This window comes from Penaeus chinensis, chromosome 13 (assembly GCF_019202785.1).
Source record: "Penaeus chinensis breed Huanghai No. 1 chromosome 13, ASM1920278v2, whole genome shotgun sequence".
NCBI lineage: Eukaryota > Metazoa > Arthropoda > Malacostraca > Decapoda > Penaeidae > Penaeus > Penaeus chinensis.
The window spans coordinates 16,146,650-16,156,649 of record NC_061831.1 but is presented as its reverse complement, the minus strand read 5'-3'; the positions used below and the strand labels follow the sequence as shown (position 1 = coordinate 16,156,649).

Below are 10,000 nucleotides of genomic sequence, written 5' to 3'. Positions count from 1 at the left end.
GATCCTGCGACCGCCACATCAGAAAGGGTCATTAATCACACTCTCACACGCGAAAAGGTCGCCGCCTGCACGCACGCGGGATTCACTCGCTCTCTCGATCTGTTTGTCTGTTTCTCTGTCTGTCTGCCTGTCTATCAGTCTGTCTATCTGTCTGTATGTCTGTTTATTTATCTATCTGTCTGTCTGGCTGCCTGTCTATTTATCTATCTATTTGTCTGTCTATATATCTGTCTGCCTGCTTGTCTGTCTACCAGACACACACATGCATATGTATGTACGTACGTACGAACGTACATACGGACATATATATGCATACATACGTACGTACGTACGTACATGGATAAATGATTCGTTTGGGCCGGAGAGAGTCAAAGCTCCATTAGATTTTATGAACTTTTAACGGAGTGTCATCTGCATGCAACCTGTGACGTCATGGCGACCGTCATTTGTCAGCCCTCTTTGTTATCGTGATCTAATCTTCCCTCTCATCGTCCGGATATCTGATATTACGTAGTAATTAGAATCCGTCCAACTGCCCGTCACTTTTGAAAGTTTCATGAAAATGATATCAACGCGTTAATCAAATGACCCACTGAGAGTCATTTAGTTCCTTAATTCTCTCTCTCTCGCGTCACTTCCGTTTTCTATGATTGATTCTTTTTTTCTTTTTGAGGAGAGACTTGCGCATTATCGAGGTCTTCGCAAGGAATGCACGTGTGAATTACGATGCGCAATTTTCTCGACTCGGTTCTCTTTTAAACTCTTATTTCAGACAGGTTTTAAACCCGTTAAACCTTGCCCTCATCAAAATGATTATGTCCATCACGGCACTTCCAGTAATTAAATAACCAACGACCGTACTATTCAGATATGACGATTTCAGTCACGTGATCTCAGGGTCTTTCAGCAAATGAGAAAGTCTCCTTGAATGGCCTAAAATCCTCTTGTCCTGCTCTTTCTTATATTTCCCGAGAGAGAAACCTGTAATTAATGGATAATAATAAAGCAATCTCGTAACTCGCATGCAAGCGGAATTAAAACACAGATATAATTCGGAATAAAGCATTTGCCGGCGGAGTTATGGCAGCTGGAGAAAGGGAGGGGGAGGGGCGTAGGGAAGAAATTATTGTTATTTGTTGTTATTTCCTTCGTGATAGTTATTGAACCTCAAAGAAATGTAGTAGCGAGCTTTTCTTTAATAGAGTTATGAATCTTGGAGTCCATTTATGCGCCTTTTGGGGGTTAATTTGATAATTCGAGTTGCGGGAACGTACGTTAACTTCCGAGGAAATTTTCTGCACGCCAGCTGTCGCTCCAGCCTATCTGTTATTGGTGTCTCGAATTTGAATTGTAGTATCTAATAGGCTTTAATTGACTTATTATATGTGTTTTCTGTGGATTCTTGCGTGTTCATCGAAACTAATATTTGTTGAATCCCAATTAATTGATCTAATTTATTAGATATTAGTTAAAAAATAAGAAAATCAAAAGGAGACCTAGTTGTGAGTGAGTTATTGGCCACCAGATGGCAGGCCAAGGTCACGCTTCCCCCCTCGCGAAAGCAAAAGAAAAAAACGTTTTACTATAAACCTTCAAAGTTTAATCGGAAATTACTCCGGCGGAAGGAATTATCTTCAGCATTTAAAGTTTGGCAAAGGAGGTTGCCTTTCCGCCATTTCCTTGCGTGTCGTCTGAGGAAGTGCATTAAGAGATGGCGACTTAACTTGTTTCTTCGGGATCACAATTCGGGGTCCCATTTTCTATCTTCGGATTTGTGCTTATTTGCCTCTTTATTTATTTTATTTGTTCGCTTAGTTATTCTTTGTTGGCTGGAATACCGCCCATGCTTCTAGTTAGATCATTTCAATGAATGCCTAAATTTAAATTTTTTGATGCAGTATTTTTTTGTTAACGTAGTAGCTATATATACTTTTCCTCTTTCTTTCTTTTTTACGTTCCTTTTCTCTTTCTTCTTATGATTATTATTTGTTAAATGCTTCTCGACATCCTAAATCATAACCTAAAACACTGTAAGATAAAAAAAAAAAAAAAAAAAAAAAAAAAAAAAAAAAAAAGCGACACACACGCAACATGTCAAGGACACTTTTGCTTTTTTCCCAACGGCATTTTTTATTTCAGCCACTGTATCACAGCCCATGCATATCTGTCCGTCATGCACATATCACAGTTCAATCACAACCAGAACTTGCAAGTATCACATTTCAACAGCTATTCGCGAAAAAAAAGAAAAATAAAAAAAAAGGAAAAAAAGGAAAATAAAATCTCTGAACATTCATATTTTCCCCTACATGCGGCGCCGCAGTCTATCCTATGGCCGATAAAACACCGTGTAGAAGAGTGAGAATGATAAAGGGAGAAGGACGGAGTGAAAGGGGAGGGGAAGGGATGGAGAGGAAAGGGGGGGGAGGGAAGAGGGGAATGGGGGAAAGAGGGGAAGAGAAGGGAGGGAAAGGAGGGGGGGGGCAGAGGAAGGGAGAAAAAGGGGGAGAAGAGGAGAGGAGAAGGGGGAAAGAGGGGGACAGAAGAAGAGGGGAGAAAGGGAGAAGAGGAGAGGAGAAGGGAGAAAGAGGGGGAAGGGAGAGAGAAAAGGAGGGGAAAGTAGAGAAGGGAAGGAGAGGGGGAAGGGAGGAAGAGGAAAGAAAGGGAGAAGGGAGGGAGAGAGGGAAAGGGAGTGAGAACCCAAAGAGGAGAGGAAATCAAGGGAGATGAGGAGGAAAACGATGAGAGAGAAAGAGAAGGGGGTATAAGGAAGGGGAAAGGTAAGGGACTGAAGAGAAAGAAGAAAGAGGCGAGGTAATGGTGAGGGGAAGGAGACAGTAGGACTGAATAAAGGGGGGGGCAAGGGAGAAGAGATGATAAGAGGAAGAGGAGAGAGAGAAGGAAGTAAATGGGACGAGGAGAGGAGGGTGAAGGAGGAGGAGGAGGAGGAGGAGGAGGGGGGGAGGAGGGAGAGGAAGGGAGGGGAGAGAAATACACCGTCGGTCACTTTAGGAGTCAAGGCGGTGTCGGAGGTGCCATTTTCTTTTTTCCCAATATTTCCCAAGTTTGGGAAAACCCCCCGGGAATTTGAGTTTAGCAGACGAAGGAGGGAAACGCGGGGTTTCTCTTTCTCTCTCTTCTCTCTCTCTCTCTCCTTCTTCTCTCTCCTCTCGCTCTCTCTCTCTTTCTCTCTCTCTCTCTCTCTCTCTCTCTCTCTCTCTCTCTTCTCTCTCTCCCCTCTCTTCTCTCTCTCTCTCTCTCTTTGAATAGATAAATTAAACGAACAGATATATAAGTATTGCGTGATTAAGGAAGCAAATTAACAATAAACCATGTTAGTGTTGATATTGACGGTATTAATGATAATGATAATTACGATAATAAGTAATGAAAATCTTAATGTTTCATATTAAAAATGGAGGTAAGAATTATTAAAATAACGACAGCAATAATGACGATAATGATTATTTCCCTATTTAAAGGGTGGGTTAAAAAATATAAATAAAATTAATAGGAACAAAAATTAATAAAAACCCCTCCTATTTAAAATTTTAAGAAAATAAAAGATAAGAAATAAACGCTAGCCACTGCATTGCTCTGAAGACGATGTTTATTAGCATGAAAGCGAATAAGCCTCGGCCTTTCATCTAAGGAGAAAGGGAAGAGTTGTCAAAAGTTTATTTCCCCCCCCCCCCCCCCCCCCCCCACATTTTTCCTGTTTTTTTTTTTTTTTTTTTTTTTTTTTTTTTTAACTTTACGGTGAGTTTAAGCGTTTTGGTGACACGAAAGACGCCTCTTCTCCTAACTTCTCCCTGTGGCTTGTTATGTATATTCAGTGTCGAAGAGGATTGTGGTTGGGGAAGGGAAGGGGGGTAGAGGGATGGGGAGGGGATGGGGAGGGGATAGGGGAAGGGAAGGGGAGGGGAGGAGTAGAGGGGAAAATGAGGGGAAGGGGAGGGGTGGGCGCGAGGAAGGGAACGGGAGGGAAGGGGGTAGAGGGATGGGGAGGGGAGGGGAGGGGAAGGGAGGGGATGGGGGGTTGAGGGATGAGGAGGGGATTGGGGAAAAGGGATGGGAGGGGAGGGGGTAGAGGGAAAGGAGGGGAGGGGAGGGGAGGGGCGAGGAGGGAAAGAGAGGGGAGGGGGTAGGGGGAAGGAATAGACGGATAGGCAGGAGGCAGGAAGGTAGAGCGGTTGGTTATGGAGGATGCGGGGAAGGTTAGGGGGGGAGTGGGTGGAGGGAAAGGTATGGGATGGGGTAGAAGGGAAGGGAGGGGGTGATTGGGTGGAAGGAAAATAGGGGGAGGGAGGATGAGATGGAGACAGGATAAGGGAAGGAGGTGGGGGAGACTGAGGAGGAAGACGGGGGAAGGGATAGGGAGATTTTGATGAAGGATAATGGGGGAGGGGAAAGCAGGGGAGCCGGAGTATAAGAAGGATAAGGAAGAAAGGGAAGACCAGGAGAGGGAATAGGGATGAGAAGGAAAATAGGAGAGAGAATGGAGGACGAGGGGAAAGGGAGCTTAAGGAGACTGAGGGGAGATAAAGGGGAGAAGGAAGAGGAAGAAAATGGAGTAGAAAGGAAGGAAAGGAGGAGATTAAGGAGACGAGAAATAAGAGGAGGAGGGGAGAAGAGGAGAAAGAAGATGAAGACCAAAAGAAGAAAGAGGAGAATGGGAAAGGGAAGGGGAGGGATGGAAAGACGAAAGATAACACAGAAGAAAGGGAAAATGAAAGAGGAGAAATAAGAGAAGACGAAAACAAGAAAGAGGAAGATAGGAAAGAAAAGAAGTGGGGGAGGGAGAAAAGACAAAAGAGGAGAAAGAAGAAAAGACCAAAAGAAGGGATAGAGGTGATTCAGAAATAGGATAAGGGAGAGGGGAAGGAGGAAAGTACCGTAGAAAGTAGAAACAGAGAGATGAGAAAAAAAGAGAAGGAGGAAAAGAAGAAAGCAGAGGAAAGGAGAAGGGAGAGAGCGAGAGTGGGTGAGAGAGAGCGTGGTTGTGGTGGAAAGGAAAGAACCAAGAGCAAACGGCCGCCTCCTAATTGCCTGGGTCAAGACGGAGTTTTGTTTTGAGGCGCGAGCAGCGAGAAGGAACATGGAGATGGTTGATCGGTGTCAGGAGCCGCCCGCGTTTGGCAGGAGGGAGGGGGGAGGGAGAGGGGGGGGGGGTGGAGGGGAAGGTGGGCGGTTGGTGGGGGGAGAAGGGGGGGGGGGGGGTGGGGGGGGGGGGGGGGTTGGGGGGGGGGGGGGGGGGGGGGGGCGGGGGGGGGGGGGGGGGGGGGGGGTGGGGGGGGGGGGGGGGGGGTGGGGGGTGGGGGGGGGGGGGGTGTTGGGGGGGGGGGGGGGGGGGGGAGGGGGGGGGGTTGGGGGGGGGGGGGGGGGTGGGGGGGGGGGGGGGGGGGGGGGGGGGGGGGGGGGTGGGGGGGGGGAGGGGGGGGGGGGGGGGGGGGGGGGGGGGGGGGTGGGGGGGGGGGGGGGGTTAGGTTGGTGGGGTTGGGAGGGGTTGGGGGTGGGGGGGGGGGGGGGTGGGTGGGTGGGGGGGGGGGGGGGGGGGGGGTTTGTTGGGGGGGGGGGGGGTGGGGTTTTGGCGGAGGGGGGGGGTGGGGGTTGGGGGGGGGGTGGGGGGGGGGGGTGGGGTGTGTTCGGGGGGGCGGTGGTTTAGTGGGTTTTCGGTTTTTTTTTTTTGGGTTTTTGGGGAGGGGTTTGCGTTGTTTGTTTTTGGCGTGGGGTTTTCCGTTCTTCTTGGCCGGCTGGCTTCTCCACCGGCTCGCGCGGCACTACAACCCCCTCCTGGGCAACCGGCTGCGCTGGGCACGGCGGGTGGCCTGGTCGGTGGCCGGCTAACGGTTATGAATGTGTGTGTCTGGGGGGTTTTCTTATTTTCTCTCTCATCAGCTCTTTCTATTTGTCTGTCTGTCTATTTCGCTGTCTGTTTCTGTCTATCTATCTCTGTCTTTCTCTCTCTATCTCAATATCTATCGTCTCTCTTCCTTCATCTCTCTTTCTCGTCCCTCTCTTCTCTCTCTTCTTTCTCTCTCTCTCTCTCTCTCTCCTACTCTCTCCTATCTCTCTCTTCTCTCTCTTCTCTACTCTCTCTCACCTCTCCCTCTCTCTCTTCTCTCTTCTCTCTCTCTCTCTCTCTTCTCCCCTCTCTCTCCCTCTCACCTCTCCTTCCCTTCTCTCTCTCTAACTCTCTCTCTCTCTCTCTCTCCTCTTCTCTCTCTTCTCTCTCTTCTCTCTCTCTCTCTCTCTCTCTCTCTCTCTCTATCTCTCTCGCTTTCTTTCCCTCTCTCTCACTTCCTCCGTTCTTTTTTTTTCTCTCCTTCCCTCCTTTCTTCTTCCCCTCACCCCCATTCCTTCTCCCTCTTTCCCTCCTTTCCCTACTCCTCCCACCTCCTCCCACCTCCCTTTAGCCTCCCCTTCTTATTTCCCTCCTTCTCTCACCCTCTTTCCTCCTCCCTCTTCCTTCGTTCTTCCCCCCTCTTCCCTCGTTCTTTCCCGCTCTTCCCTCTTTATTTCCCCTCTTCCCTCGTTCTTTTCCCCTCTTCCCTCGTTCTTTCCCCCCTCCCCCCCCCCCCTTCTCGTAAAGACCGGTAAGTTCAGCCTTCTATTAGGTTTCGTCAGCGTCGTAAAGCCGGCCGTCTCATTAGAAGAAGGGAGGGAACACTTTCTTGTATCTATAAATCCAAGCAAGCAGAATGTCGTTTGTCTCACCTGAAGAGGGGAAGAGGGCAAGAGGGGACTGGGGTGTCGAGGGGAATAGGAAAGGGACAGGAGAAGAGAAAGTCGAGGGGAATAGGAAGGGACAGGGGGAGAGAAAGTCGAGGGGACAGGGGAAGAGGAAGTCGAGGGAAATAGGAAGGGACCGGGGAAGAGAGAGGGGAAAGGGAACTAGGATGTCGAGAGGTAAAGGAAGTCTAGGGGAATAGGAGGGGAAGAGAGAGGGGAAAGGGGTCTAGGATGTCGAACGGAAGAGGGAAAAGGGGAAAGAGCACTAGGAGGTCGAGGGAAATGGAAGAGGAAAGGAAGGGGAACTAGGAGGTCGAGGGAAGAAGGGGGGGTACGGGAAGAGAGGAGGACGAAGGAGAAACGGGAGGAGGGAAGGGAGGGGGATGGAAGGGGAGAGGGGGTGGGGGAAATGGAAAAGGAAGGGTAGAGAAGGAAACTTGGATGGTAGAGAGGGAAGGGAGAAGGGAGAAGTAAGGAAGGAAACGGAAGGAAGAGGAAGGACAAAGAGGTAAGGAAGGAAAACAAGTAGAGAAAAGGGAGTGAAGAAGAAGAGTGCAGGGAAGGGAAAGAGAGAAAAAAATAGAGAAGAAGAATAGGAGAAAATTTAGAAGACGCAGATAAGAGAAGGGGGAAGAGAGGAAAATTAGAGAGAGAGGCAGGGAGGGAGGGAGGGAAACACACACGCGCGCGCAGACAAAAGAGAGACAGACAGACAGAGAATGAGAGGGAGAGAAACGGGTGTAAACTCTCTTTATGCTTGGCCAACACGCAGTCACGTATTCCATTAAAAGCTTGTGTTTGCATTAGGATTTTATGCCCTGCTGACTGCAGATGTTTTGAGATTTCGAGTGTTGTAATACCACAATTTACTAGATTTTTCTTTCTCATTTTTCTTTTTGTTTTTTATATCTTTTTTTTTTTTTTTGTAATATAAGAACGTCTACTTCGTCTTAAAGATCTACCTCTGAAAAGATATTGGATAATGGATGAGTAGCTGATAGATAAAGGAATGATAGATAATATAAACCAACAATAACGAAAAGAAATGTAGAAACACAGACGATTAAGCAGAACAAGAAGAAATGAAATGAAAAAAAAAATCATCATATTACGAAAATGAAGGGAAGGAAAATACAGAATAAGGAGACAGACAGACAGGCAGGCAGGCAGGCAGGCAGACAGGCAGACAGACAGACAGACAGACAGACAGACAGACAGACAGAAAGACTGACAGACAGACAGACAGACAGACAGACACACACACACACAGACAAACAAACACACAGACACACAGACAGACAGACAGAAAGACAGACAGACAGACATACAGTCACAGACAGGCATAGGAAATAAAATCAGAAAAAACGCGACCCAGAGAGCGCTCGCCCCGCGTCCCTCCGGCCATCGCAGCCCCCCCCCCCCCCCCCCCCCCCCCCCATCAAGGAAGTGAAATGAACCGATACTTCGGATTTAAGTACGGTTCTCGCGATAACTTTTCTGCCAGTGTTCATTAACTGGCGCAAGACCCGGCCTACGTCGGGGCTAATGGGTCTTTGTAATGGGCTTTTCTAGACGCTAATTCTCTCTCCGGGGTCACGGCGCGGCGTTCGGGGGTCCGGCCGGCTTGAGTGACCAGCTTGAAGTTGCTGTTGGTAGGGGGGTGGTCTGGCGTCGGTCGGTGAGGATAAGATGTCGGTTTTAAGTTGTCGGTTTTACGTTGGTTTTAGGCTGTTGGTTTTAAGCTGTCGGTTTTACGTTGGTTTTAAGCTGTTGGTCTGTAATGTTGGATCTGGTTTCATCACGACCATCTGCTGCCCTTTAATACGTATTGTGTATAGCACCGGGTAAGGCTAGTATTGTTGATATCCATTCATGAGAGTGAGGGGGGGGGGGAGACAGACAGACATACAAACATACACATACACATATATATAGACAGACAGATAGACAAATCCTGTCATTTAAGTTATTTCTCATTCTTACATATTAACAAATGCATATTTAATTTTGTTTACCCCATTATATATATATATATATATATATATATATATATATATATATTGCCACAATCACAAACACGCATCTAATAACAATAATAAAAAAAAATGCATCCTTCAGGAGCAATAATCAAGCTTTCTTTAGACGAGGGTTGTGCAATTTAGACCTGATATAAGGGACTCAAAAATCAAAAAATAAAACATCTATATATCCTTATTCAATAACAATATAATTAAATCAGCATAATTCATTAGAAGAAAAAAAATAGACGAAGGATACCGAATTCATTTCCTTTTTTTACAATATCTTGAAGTGAGGAAAATCATATTTAGAAATCTTAGGCCGACTACTAATAACTAGAAGCATTAAAATCCCAGAAAAAAAGCGCTCTACCTGAACGGCCGGCTGACGGCACACCAACTCGAACGTAACAGGTGTCGGTGAGAGGCGCGTGATTTGCATGTCGATGGCTCTGAATCTATGGTTCTCTAGCTCTCTGCTTGCTTGGTTCTCTAACTCTAGGTTCTCTAGATGCCTGGTTCGCCAACTCTGGGTTCTCTAGCTGCCTGGTTCTCTAATTCTGGGTTCTCTAGCTGTCTGGTTCTCTAACTCTGGGTGTTCTGGCTGCCTCTTTGCTTTAGGTCTCTAGTTCTGATATTTTTAGCTCTTCGGCTCTCTAACTGTCTGTCTCTCTAGCTCTCTAGTTATTTGGTTCTCCGGCTTGTTTAGCTCTCTAGTTCTCTGACTGCCTGGCCTTCTTGCTCTCTGACTCTCTGCATCTCTGCTCCTCACAACCTCAGCTCCGCTCTTTGCCTGACCTCAATCCCTCACTCCGGGAAGGAAGGTATTTAATTCTGTAGCAGATGGGTAACACTGTTGTCTATTTCATTTTTTTCTTATCATTGATGCAAGAGGAAAACACTGCATTCATTGTCATGAATGAATGTATGTTTACGAGTGAATAAAAACATGCACACATACAATAGATAGGGACATACATACTTACATCCATCCATACATCCATACATACACATCAACACACACGCACGCGCGCGCACACACACACACACACACACAGACACACACACGCACACACACACACACACACACACACACACACACACACACATAAATAAGCTACGCACATGTTTACACAAACGTAGACAAACACACACACACTCGCACGCAAATAGTTAAATACATTTTTTTTCTCCCTTTTTTCACTCTCTTCACCGATGCTGCGAAGGAAAGAGGCTGTTGCTGCCGCTAA

The 10,000-nt window shown here is 47.2% G+C and overlaps 1 protein-coding gene across 1 annotated transcript in view; it reads left to right on the top strand.

Moving 5' to 3' along the window:
- The window catches only part of LOC125031916, a 134,031-nt gene that overhangs the window by 32,849 nt on the left and 91,182 nt on the right, over positions 1–10,000 (top strand). The window lies entirely within an intron of this gene.